Below are 10,307 nucleotides of genomic sequence, written 5' to 3' on the forward strand. Positions count from 1 at the left end.
TATCCTGCTATCATCCCGTAAAGGTATCCCGTATTTTCAGTCTTTCTCTGAAGGGTGGCAAACAAGCCGAGCCTCCCTATACGCAACCCATACCGCTGAACCACCAGGGGCCGCCCCTTGCTCTTAAATGTAAGTCTGTTCTGTGCTTTCGCTTTGTTTAGTGATGAAAACACTTTGAAATAAATATAAAAACGGCGGGATTCCCTTTCCTTTTCATTACAGGTGTCGTCTCCCCTTTATATGCAATCTGTCACGTAACAGAATCAAAAGAGAGGTTTGTGCAGTTCAACTCTGTCTTTTAATAGTGACATTCAACAAAGGCAGTCTGTCGTTAATTCAGAGGAAATAAACACAGATCTGGATCTTCAAAATCAAAACTCAAAAGGGGCCACCCACGGCTGGGAGCGAGAGAGAGGGAGAGACGATCGGTCCGTGCCCACCACTGCGATGCGGGAACCTCTGACCTCCGGGTGCTGATGGTCAGAGCACAGTCAACAGTTGAGCAACAAGCTGCGGCAATCTTAACATGCAACAATGAACACAGGAGGGTGATTAACAAGATTTGACGAGACGAGACAAATGATGATTTGATCTGATATTTGTGGAAGACAAAATACACGGAGAGCAAACGCACAGAGCAGTCGCTGATCAGCGCTCGCGCTGATTGCAAGCGCTGACAGCTGGTAGGAGAACACAGAGGGGAAAAGGTTAACAAACAACAAACCAGATTCATGACACAATCCTCAAAACAATCTAATGCAGGGGTGGCCAACCCTGTTCCTGGAGAGCCACCTTCCTGCAGATTTCAGTTGCAACCCATATCAAACACACCTGAACCAATTATCTAGGACCTGAACCCCACGTGAAAATTACAGCCAGGTGTGTTTGATATGGGTTGCAACTGAAATCTGCAGGAAGGTGGCTCTCCAGGAACAGGGTTGGCCACCCCTGGTCTATAGCGATGCATGACTGTCAGCTGACGCGCTCCATAGTGATAAATAGACGCTGTTTCCTGTGCAGATTCTGTACTCGTGATTTGAAGAGGAGAAAATGTCTGGGTGTTGGGTGCGCGTTTAAACAGATACACACAACTAATAATAATAATATCTAAAGATGTCGATCTTGGTTGGGTTTTCTTTTTTCAAACAAAAATGAAGAAAAAAAAAAAGTTACTCAGGGGAGGACCAAAGCCAGGTTGGCGGCGCCATAACCTAACATGCTAATCACTGTACCACAACAGCTGTATATTGAAATGTGACTTATCTAGTTATATCATTAACCTGCAGGCTGCAACGTCACGAGGCTACGAGAAAATAGATAAAAAGAGCAGAGCTGTGGTAAAATAATGAATAAGAAGGCTGTGGTCAAGTAAATAAATAAATTATTTTTAAAAAGTGTGACTGCTGAGAGCGACAGATTCTGGAGCTAGGGACACCGGCCCTCGCGGCCAAAAAACGGACCGGCACACCAGGAATTCTCCCGGTCCTCCCGATTAGCCAATCCAGGCCTGATAATAATAATAATAAAACATATTACTGACCAATTATCTGTTTATTTACATCGAAACAGTCAGCCAAGTGAGCGTATTCAGTAATTTGGGGACTTTTTAAAGGGGCATACATGCCTTATTTTTACATCCCAATGTTGACAGGCATGCTTTTAAGGGATAATTGGTCCCACATTATATTAAGTGTTGCTTATACCTATGAACTTACACGGTAACTAGATGTGTAAGTAGTATGTAAATACAGTGTATGTGTAATGGTGACGCTAGAGGCCGTGGTCTTTAGACTCCTTGCTAAAGCAACCAACTCCCATGCGGAAGGTCGCAGGTTCGATACCAGCTTGGACACAGAGTACACATAAAAGTACACATCTGTAACAAGAATTACACAAGTGGATTGTGTAACAACAATATGTGCAGGTGTTCTCCCACTTCCACACCAGTTTGCATACCTTGTACTTCTGAACACTGTATTGGAATAAGAATGGCAGAACTAACACTGCATTAGCAGGTTTCCCCTTGTGATACCAGTGTAATTACAGGGTAAATCATCAGGAATTGTCCACTTAACATAAAGTGTAAAATGGTCACATATTACTGTGTAATATATATAACCTATGCCTTTGTGCAACTGTTTAACAACAGCAAACTTTTGGCAAAAAAGTATAAGTGTATATAGAAATACACAAATGCCTTATGTTGTTTTAGGGTAAACTGTTGAATCACATCAGTAATTCACATTATCAAAGGTTGTGTCAATAATCTCCTGTTACACATTTGAACTTGCACATATTATTGTGTTGTTACATGAGTGTAGTTACACCAGTATTACACAAGTAAATACTATGTACCAGTGTGTACATACACCATAGTTACATACTACACATCTAGTTACCATGCAAGTTCACATGTAAAAGCGACACAATATGGTGGGACCAGATAATTTGTACATTAAAAATGTTTAAAGGAGATGCATTGTCATTTTCTTGCAAGAATACAGAGTCTAAATAGAATGATGGCATTTGAAGCAAGAGACGATGATTTTTACAATAAAGTATAGGCTATTTTTAATATCACTTCAATATGGAGATTTATAAGATTAAAACCCATATATGTGGTAAAATACACAATGTTTGGTGGCTTGTTGGCCTTTTAATTTGCCATATTATTGTAATTGTCGTTCTTGTTCACACATGATGCTTTTTAGATAGATATAGAGAAACATTTTAGACAACCCGTTTCCTGGAGCTTCCCAGCAGCAATTTACTTACAAAATTAATTTTCTGTTGTGTCATAAGAACTATTAACACTAATCTGTAAAACACAACTCTAAAAAGGTTCGCTTTCATGAAGTTATACTTAGCTACGTACTTTAATTAAAGTTGAAAGTACTGCTGGATAACAGTAAAAGGTTTGCGTAAATCCACAAGAGGGCGCAGCTGAGTGACTTTGAATTAATCTTTTTTATTTAGTTCTCTACATCTTTAATATATTTCAAGCCAGTGTGCTCAAAACAGGCCCGTAGCGAGCCTGATGAAAAGAGTGGCTCTTTTTTCTCAAAAAGTAGAGCTTTTTGCAGTTTTTCGCCTTATGTTATATAAGGTTTAAATACTGCATTTTAGTGAAATTTTAAGCACTATTTTAGCTGGATTACCTTGTAGGATGGTCATAATAAAGAGGAATGGGCAAAAAAAAAAAAAATATATATATATATATATATATTTTTTTTTTAAGAACAAAAAACTACATTTTACGTGTATCAAAATAAACTACAAAATACAGCAGCCAAATGTATCAAAATAAAATACTGTATTTTGAAAATACTACAAAATACTTTTACAAGCGAGCGTGACATTTCTTTGTAAATTGTCAATATGCATATTCGATGAGTCCCTTCACCATTAAACTGACTTAGTAAAGTAACAATGACTGATGACAACAGCGTTTCTCTGAGTAAGTTTAAGTTAGAGTTGTTAAGCCAGAGCTTCTCTTCCAACTTTATTACATATTCATAAAAAATATTAGCTTGTGTTTCTCATTGATTTTAGTATAGAATGTGTAGAAATTTCACAAGGAAAGTACTATGAAGATGATCCCTTAAATCACTGTAAAAACCATTTAATGCAGATAATGAGTAAGAAGTACGATATCTCTTGATTGTGAAAACTGCCACCATCTCTTAAAAGTCTTACACATTAAATTTTTTTAATTTTGCCGTCTCGGTTCATTTAACCATTTTTTTACAGTCTATGGTTGTTATAAGTAATTCTGTATTTTAATTTTATAAGTATTCTGAGTTTTCAGAATAATCGGTGTGTGTCTCTGTGTTAAATCTGAATAAAATTACAGCTATCTCCAGTCTCCCCTATTTACTATAAATTACAACAAAACTTTTTTTCAAGTTGGTGTATGTTACAAGCAAAGGCATAACCCAATTTGTTTAGATAAATACATGTATTTAAAGTTAACATGACTGTCATCATGATGTGGATTTTGATGAAGATTTTCTCTCAAATCTATACATGGCAAACATGCATTTAGACGCATTAACGAAAGCAGGAAATATTAATTATACATCATTGATTACCAAAGAAGCGAAGGGGCATTTAATCAATAGTGGTCTTGATCTGGATCTGTTATTTAGCCAGTGGAATTAATCTTCAATTGTATTAATGAGAGCACCTTGAGTGTCAGATAGCTCAAATTACAAGTATTGACTCGCAACTCATTTATGTTTTAGCCTGATTGTGCAGAATTCAGTTTGGAACATTTTTAAAATATGCAGATTATGCAAGAGATTATGTTATGTAACAGTATTAACAGATTTCTTAGAGAGGAAACTATTTAGAATGGCAATATATACACTACCGACTTTATATATATATATATATATATATATATATATATATATATATATATATATATATATATATATATATATATATATATATATATATATATATATATATAAAACATTACAATGAATTCCTTATTTTTTTGTGGCCTCAAATGGCCACCCCTAAGATTTTTTTCTGAGGGCTCAACTGCTCTTATAGACTAAACTAAGAGTTTGAAGCGGTATTAATGATATATTTTATTTGAGTAAGTAATTTAAGTTAATATTAACAGATTATTTCAGGTATTTACCCAAAATGCTATTGACATAGCTGGTGGAAGCAGAAGATTTAAACGTTAACTCATTTCTGGGTTTTGTCTACAAAAATATGTCATGCGTCACTCTATTGCTTTCAATGAGGCCATTAATTCAATTCACACATAAGGACGTGCATTCATCTAATGAATAGCATCAAAGATTGCTTTTTGTGTCAGCTCTTCCACCTCTGAATGCTTCATTAACACTCTATTCCTCATTCAGTCAGTTTTCTTTCTTTTAGACTACATATTAGATGCGGTGTAAATATCAATGCATATTTCTGCAGAAGGAATAGTGAAGGTACATGCTGGCCACTTTATTTCAAGCCACCCATAAATGCAGGAAAAGATTAAAGTGTAAATCCTCCTGTCAAGGAGTCGCTGCGTTAATCTCAGTTCAAGTCTATACATTGCTTTTTTAACTAAATATAAACATGCGTAAGTACTTATTCGCTCATACAGATTTCTCATTTCCCTGTTTATGTTACGCATATGATTTACAGGATCATTTCCGGAGGCTTCTGTTGTAAAATTTTTAGTATTGTCTCGGTGGTTGGAGTCTCTCAACCGGTGCAGCCATAAAAGTCAATGAGGAGAAACAACACACAGTAGATATTGATACTCACACTTGAGCTTATCAGGATGAATAAACAGCGAGAAAGCCATTGCAGATCATACAAGCACAAACAGATTGGGCAAACGTTCACGTTATGATAACTCTACAAATATCAGACTGTGAATAATGCCTTCTGATGTGGTGAATGTTGTGCAGATTGGAGTGAAATCAACCTTAGGCGCTTTGTATATTAAATGTAGATCCTTAAATATGAAAAAAAAGGGATGATGTTATAGTTTCTGATCAATATCTTTTTTACTACTGAACTTGTGGCTGTATTGATTTTAGATTTTAGTAGGATGGGGTGTAATCATTTCCCTAAGCATAAAATCAAATTATATTAAGTATCGTAAAACTACAGGAGAAGGGAACAGCAAAAATAATAGATATGACAAAATAAACAGATTAGAAGAAAGAAAACAAAATGAAGGAAGTAAAATGTCTCACACAGCAGTAAAAAAGAAAACAGTTTTTTGTTGCAATATTCATATTAAACAGTTAAACTCTGCTATTATTTTGGGATTTCCGCCTGGTTTTTGCCTACCTAAATTTAAAAGCTTCCCAAATCCACGTGCAGAGGTGTAAATGCAAAAATGTGGTATAATTTTTAAGAAAACCCTTTGAATTTTCATAAAAACTATTGAACGTGTTTAAAAAAAACTGTATATGTTGTCTTTGTCATAATAAACACTTAAAAAAAGCTTTGAATCCACTGCTTTTTGTATTTTTTTTTAACTCAAATTTGAAAGTGTACCTTTTTGGTTTTGTGTGGTTTAGCGTGCTGTAATTCATTTTGGTGGTTCCTGCACATGTATGTAATCATAGGGAAAAAAGAAAAATGTCTCTACCATAATCTATGCAAAAGTTATTGTATTGTATTGTAACTGATGAGAGGTGCTGTACAAGTCACATGGATCGATCATTGTTTTTATATTTCACTATTCTTTTGTTTGATAAAACATAATTCACAGTGTTTGGACCACGTCAGACATATGAAAGGATTACTTATGCACATCATCTCAAAAACAGAGGAGAAATGGCCCTGAAGCACACAGCATAAGGTAAGAGATGACAGCTGTCTGTGCTATCTGGGGCTACTTATTGTTCATAAATGTATTGTTTTCACTTCTGCGGCATAGAAACACCTTGATTCATTCGACAATTGTTTGACATGTGAATAGAATTCAGTAAAAAGAATGCTAGAACCGTATGAGCACTGGCAAGAGCTTTCATTTGAGCTATAACTTGTACATGTGTCATATGAAAAATATAAAAATAAACCAATGTTCAATACCCAGCTCGGGTATCCAAAATACTGTGTATTTAAGTGTAAATAATTTTTGTACAGTAGAATAAAAACCAAAGTGATGCATATGTGCATAAAATATAGATTCTATACTTTCAAACTAAACCACTTAAGGGGGTCTGGTGCAATGCTAGCCCTATAAATCTTAAAGCGAAAGTCGGTGACGTCACAGAGAAGGTACCAGGTCCGAGGAGTTTAACTGGTTAAACATTAATATTTCATCATATTGAGAGCCAAGTCTCCATTTTGCTTTGACCTTTCTTCTATAAATACAAAAAGCAATGTTTAAAAATACTGTTCCTCAAAAAAGATATGAAGACATTCGGATATTTCACCTTCAAAAGTGCATAACATAATTAAAATCTCCGATCCCTCATGCAGCACTGCATCAAGAATCCTCATTCATCTATGAGCGATCTCACCACATGAGCTCAGGACTACTTTGGCAAACCTTTGTTGAGTACCACAATACTTAGTTACATCCACAAATGCCAGTTAAAACTGTACTGTGCCAAAAGAAAGCCCTATGTTAACAGTGTCTAAGCACGTTGACTTTTTAGGGCTCAGAGACATCTGGAATGGATCATCACCAGTGGTGGAAAGATAACTGAAAAATCATGCTTTAATAAAAGTACCATTACTTGCCTAAAAATGTAGTGTGAGTAGAGTAAAAGTATCTGTTGTAGATATTACTCAAAGTATGAGTAAAAAGTATCCCTTTTAAAAGTACTCAAGGGTAGTGAGTATTATGCTGTAAAAAGCTGATGCATTTACATGTACTTTTTGCATGTGTTTTGTAAATGTTACATGCTGTAGTGCATTGAGTCATTGTCCAGCAGGCACACAATGTCATAAGACGTTATTATTAGGTTAGATTTAGGCTGTAATGTCAGGTAACTAAAATTCACTGTCTAGTCAGCATCTAGGGAAATTTATTCATCAGGTATATGACATCTAAAATCCAACATCTGATAGACATCATAGTGGTAACGTTCACACAACGTTAAGTTGTAACATCATTAGAGGTTGATATTTGGTTGCTTTTAGGTTGGACATTGACGTTGCCCTGATGTTGAGTCCTGACGTCAATCTAATTTTCATTTTCAAACAAACTGCAACATCGCCATGATGTTAGGGTACAATGTCAAATTGACGTCATGTTGATGTCTTGTGCCTGCTGGGTGTTTAAGGCCATTTCGGTCATCATACAGTAAACATCCATCATCTTCTCATTAGTGACATGGATCTAAACAGCCTCTGGGTCAATGTGTGTAAAGATTACATCTTCTTGGACACTTTTAATGCTTCCAAACAATTATAAAGTGCCCATGTCTTGAGATAATTCATTACGATGCCACTCAAAAACAAAACAAAATAAAAACACTCTGAAAAACCATTCAATTACAGTCATTTAAGTATTTGTAATTAATTACTTTACACCACTGATCATCACACAGTGGAAACATGTACTGTGGTCAGATGAATCTGTATTTCAGGTATTTCAGGGGAAAAATGGACGCGGTGTGATCCAGACCAAAGAAGAAAAGGATCATCCAGACTATTACTAGCAACAAGTCCAAAAGCCAGGGTCTGTCATGGTATAGGTTTGTGTCAGTTCCCTTGGCAATGCAACTTGCACTTCTGTGATGGCACAATTAGATTTTGGAGCATACCATGCTGTCTTCTTTTCTAGGGACACCCATGCATATTTCAACAAGACAATGCAAAACCACATTCTTCACACATTACAAAGTCCTGGCTGGGAAGGAAGAGGATAAAGGTACTTGAATGGCCTGTCTGCAGTCCCGACCGGTCTCCAATAGAGAATGGGTGACGCATTTTGAAGCACAAATTGCGACAACAAAGACCCCATACTGTTGCCCACCTTAAGACTTGTTTACAGGAAGAACAGGACAAAATTAGAGCTGAAACACTTCATCACTTGGTGTCTTCAGTCCCTAAACGTCTGTTAAGTGTTGTGAAAAGGATTGGCAACATTACAAAGTGGTAAATGCTTCACTGTTCCAACTTTTTTAAAATGTGTTACAAGAACCAAAATTGGACTATGTGCTTATTTTGAAACATCAGAAAACAATAAAGAAATAAAAGATTATGGATGACAATGTTTCAAACTGAAAAGTTGGCATTCAGTGACATGACTCAAACATTGATTTTACCATTACATATTTGAATAAACATTAAATGTTGGAACGAATAAGTACAAATTACCCTTATTAAATACTGGCATTGTTTATTATAATTTATAAAGTGTTATATCATTCTACAAGGCGACACAGTGGCGCAGTAGGTAGTGCTGTCGCCTCACAGCGAGAAAGTCGCTGGCTCGCTGGTTCGAACCTCAGCTCAGTTGGCGTGTCTGTGTGGAGTTTGCATGTTCTCCCTGCGTTCGTGTGGGTTTCCTCCGGGAGCTCCGGTTTCCCCCACAGTCCAAAGACATGCGGTACAGGTGAATTGGGTAGGCTAAATTATCTGTAGTGTATGAGTGTGTGTGTTTGTGTGTGTGGATGTTTCCCAGAGATGGGTTGCGGCTGGAAGGGCATTCGCTGCGCAAAAACGTGCTGGATAAGTTGGCAGGTTCATTCCGCTGTGGCGACCCCGGATTAATAAAGGGACTGCGGTGACAAGAAAACGAATGAATGAATATTATTCTACATTCGTAAGCCTACCAAACACCTATACCCAACTACTACCTTAATAAGTATTAATAAGCATCAAGTCAATACTTTATTGAGCCAGAAGTCTTAGTTCAAGGTTTGTAAATTGTGAAAATGGGCTAAATGTTTTTCAGCTATCGATAAACTTCCGGTGAATAGTTCATGTGACTATTTTCAGTTTTAAGGTTCCTTTTATGGCATCGATAATGTAATTTATTTAAAATATAATCACTTAAATAGACTAAAGCATTTTTCTTAGCAGCTTTTCACTCATCATAGCACACGTGCTGCTGATGATGTCGCAATAAAAGTGATCTGATTTTATTGAAGAAACTCCATTGAAAATAATGTGATAAAATAAATTTGAACAATAAAATTTAATGCAGTGATTCCCCTCCATTCTTCTTATCAATCAGGGAGTGAAGAATATTGATTTGTAAAGAAACCAAATCTTAAATGTGGTGATTTTGTAATGTAACAATTCACTACAGCTAAAAGTGCCTGTGCATATACCCCATTGTGCCTTAAAATAAAGCTATTTCCCATGTCTGGTTCAAATAAGTGTTTGCTTACTTATAATAAAATCACTATGCCTTATAGTTATTCTTAAATACTGCAGTACTCTTGCAATGCTTTTGTCATTCAGTCTAACAGGATCAAGAAATCATGTTAAAATCAAATCATCTGGCAGTCTGTGACATCATCAAAAGGCATCCCGAAGAGCCTGCATGTTGTGTTACAGTAAAGTCAGTTTAATTTGATTATAGCTGCATAACCTATTCACACGACTCTATAATATGCACAAGCAGAAAACAGGAATAAAGTGGGTATTTCCTTTATATGCTAAACTTCTAGCAAAATATCTCTGCTAGCAAAAAATGTAGCGAAATAAAATGTAATTACATTCTTAAGCCTTGTCAACAGAATGAAAGCCTATAGTTAAATGGCTCTGTGGTGAGTTTTAAGGGGTTTCAATGAGGACTTTTTTCCAGAAAGAATTTGTTCTTCTGTACCAAGTGTAAAATTGACTTTTATATTATATCAAGGTGAACT

The 10,307-nt window shown here is 36.0% G+C and overlaps 1 long non-coding RNA gene across 1 annotated transcript in view; it reads left to right on the top strand.

Moving 5' to 3' along the window:
- The window catches only part of LOC147841288 (uncharacterized), a 70,572-nt gene extending 61,560 nt beyond the window's left edge, over positions 1-9,012 (top strand). The window contains exon 4 of the long non-coding RNA XR_015503907.1: positions 8,948-9,012. This is a non-coding gene — a long non-coding RNA (uncharacterized LOC147841288). The remainder of the gene's footprint in view (positions 1-8,947) is intronic.
- Positions 9,013-10,307: the final 1,295 nt, after the last annotated feature.

Source organism: Danio rerio, chromosome 12 (genome assembly GCF_052040795.2).
Source record: "Danio rerio strain M-AB ecotype USA chromosome 12, GRCz13ab, whole genome shotgun sequence".
Classification (NCBI taxonomy): domain Eukaryota; kingdom Metazoa; phylum Chordata; class Actinopteri; order Cypriniformes; family Danionidae; genus Danio; species Danio rerio.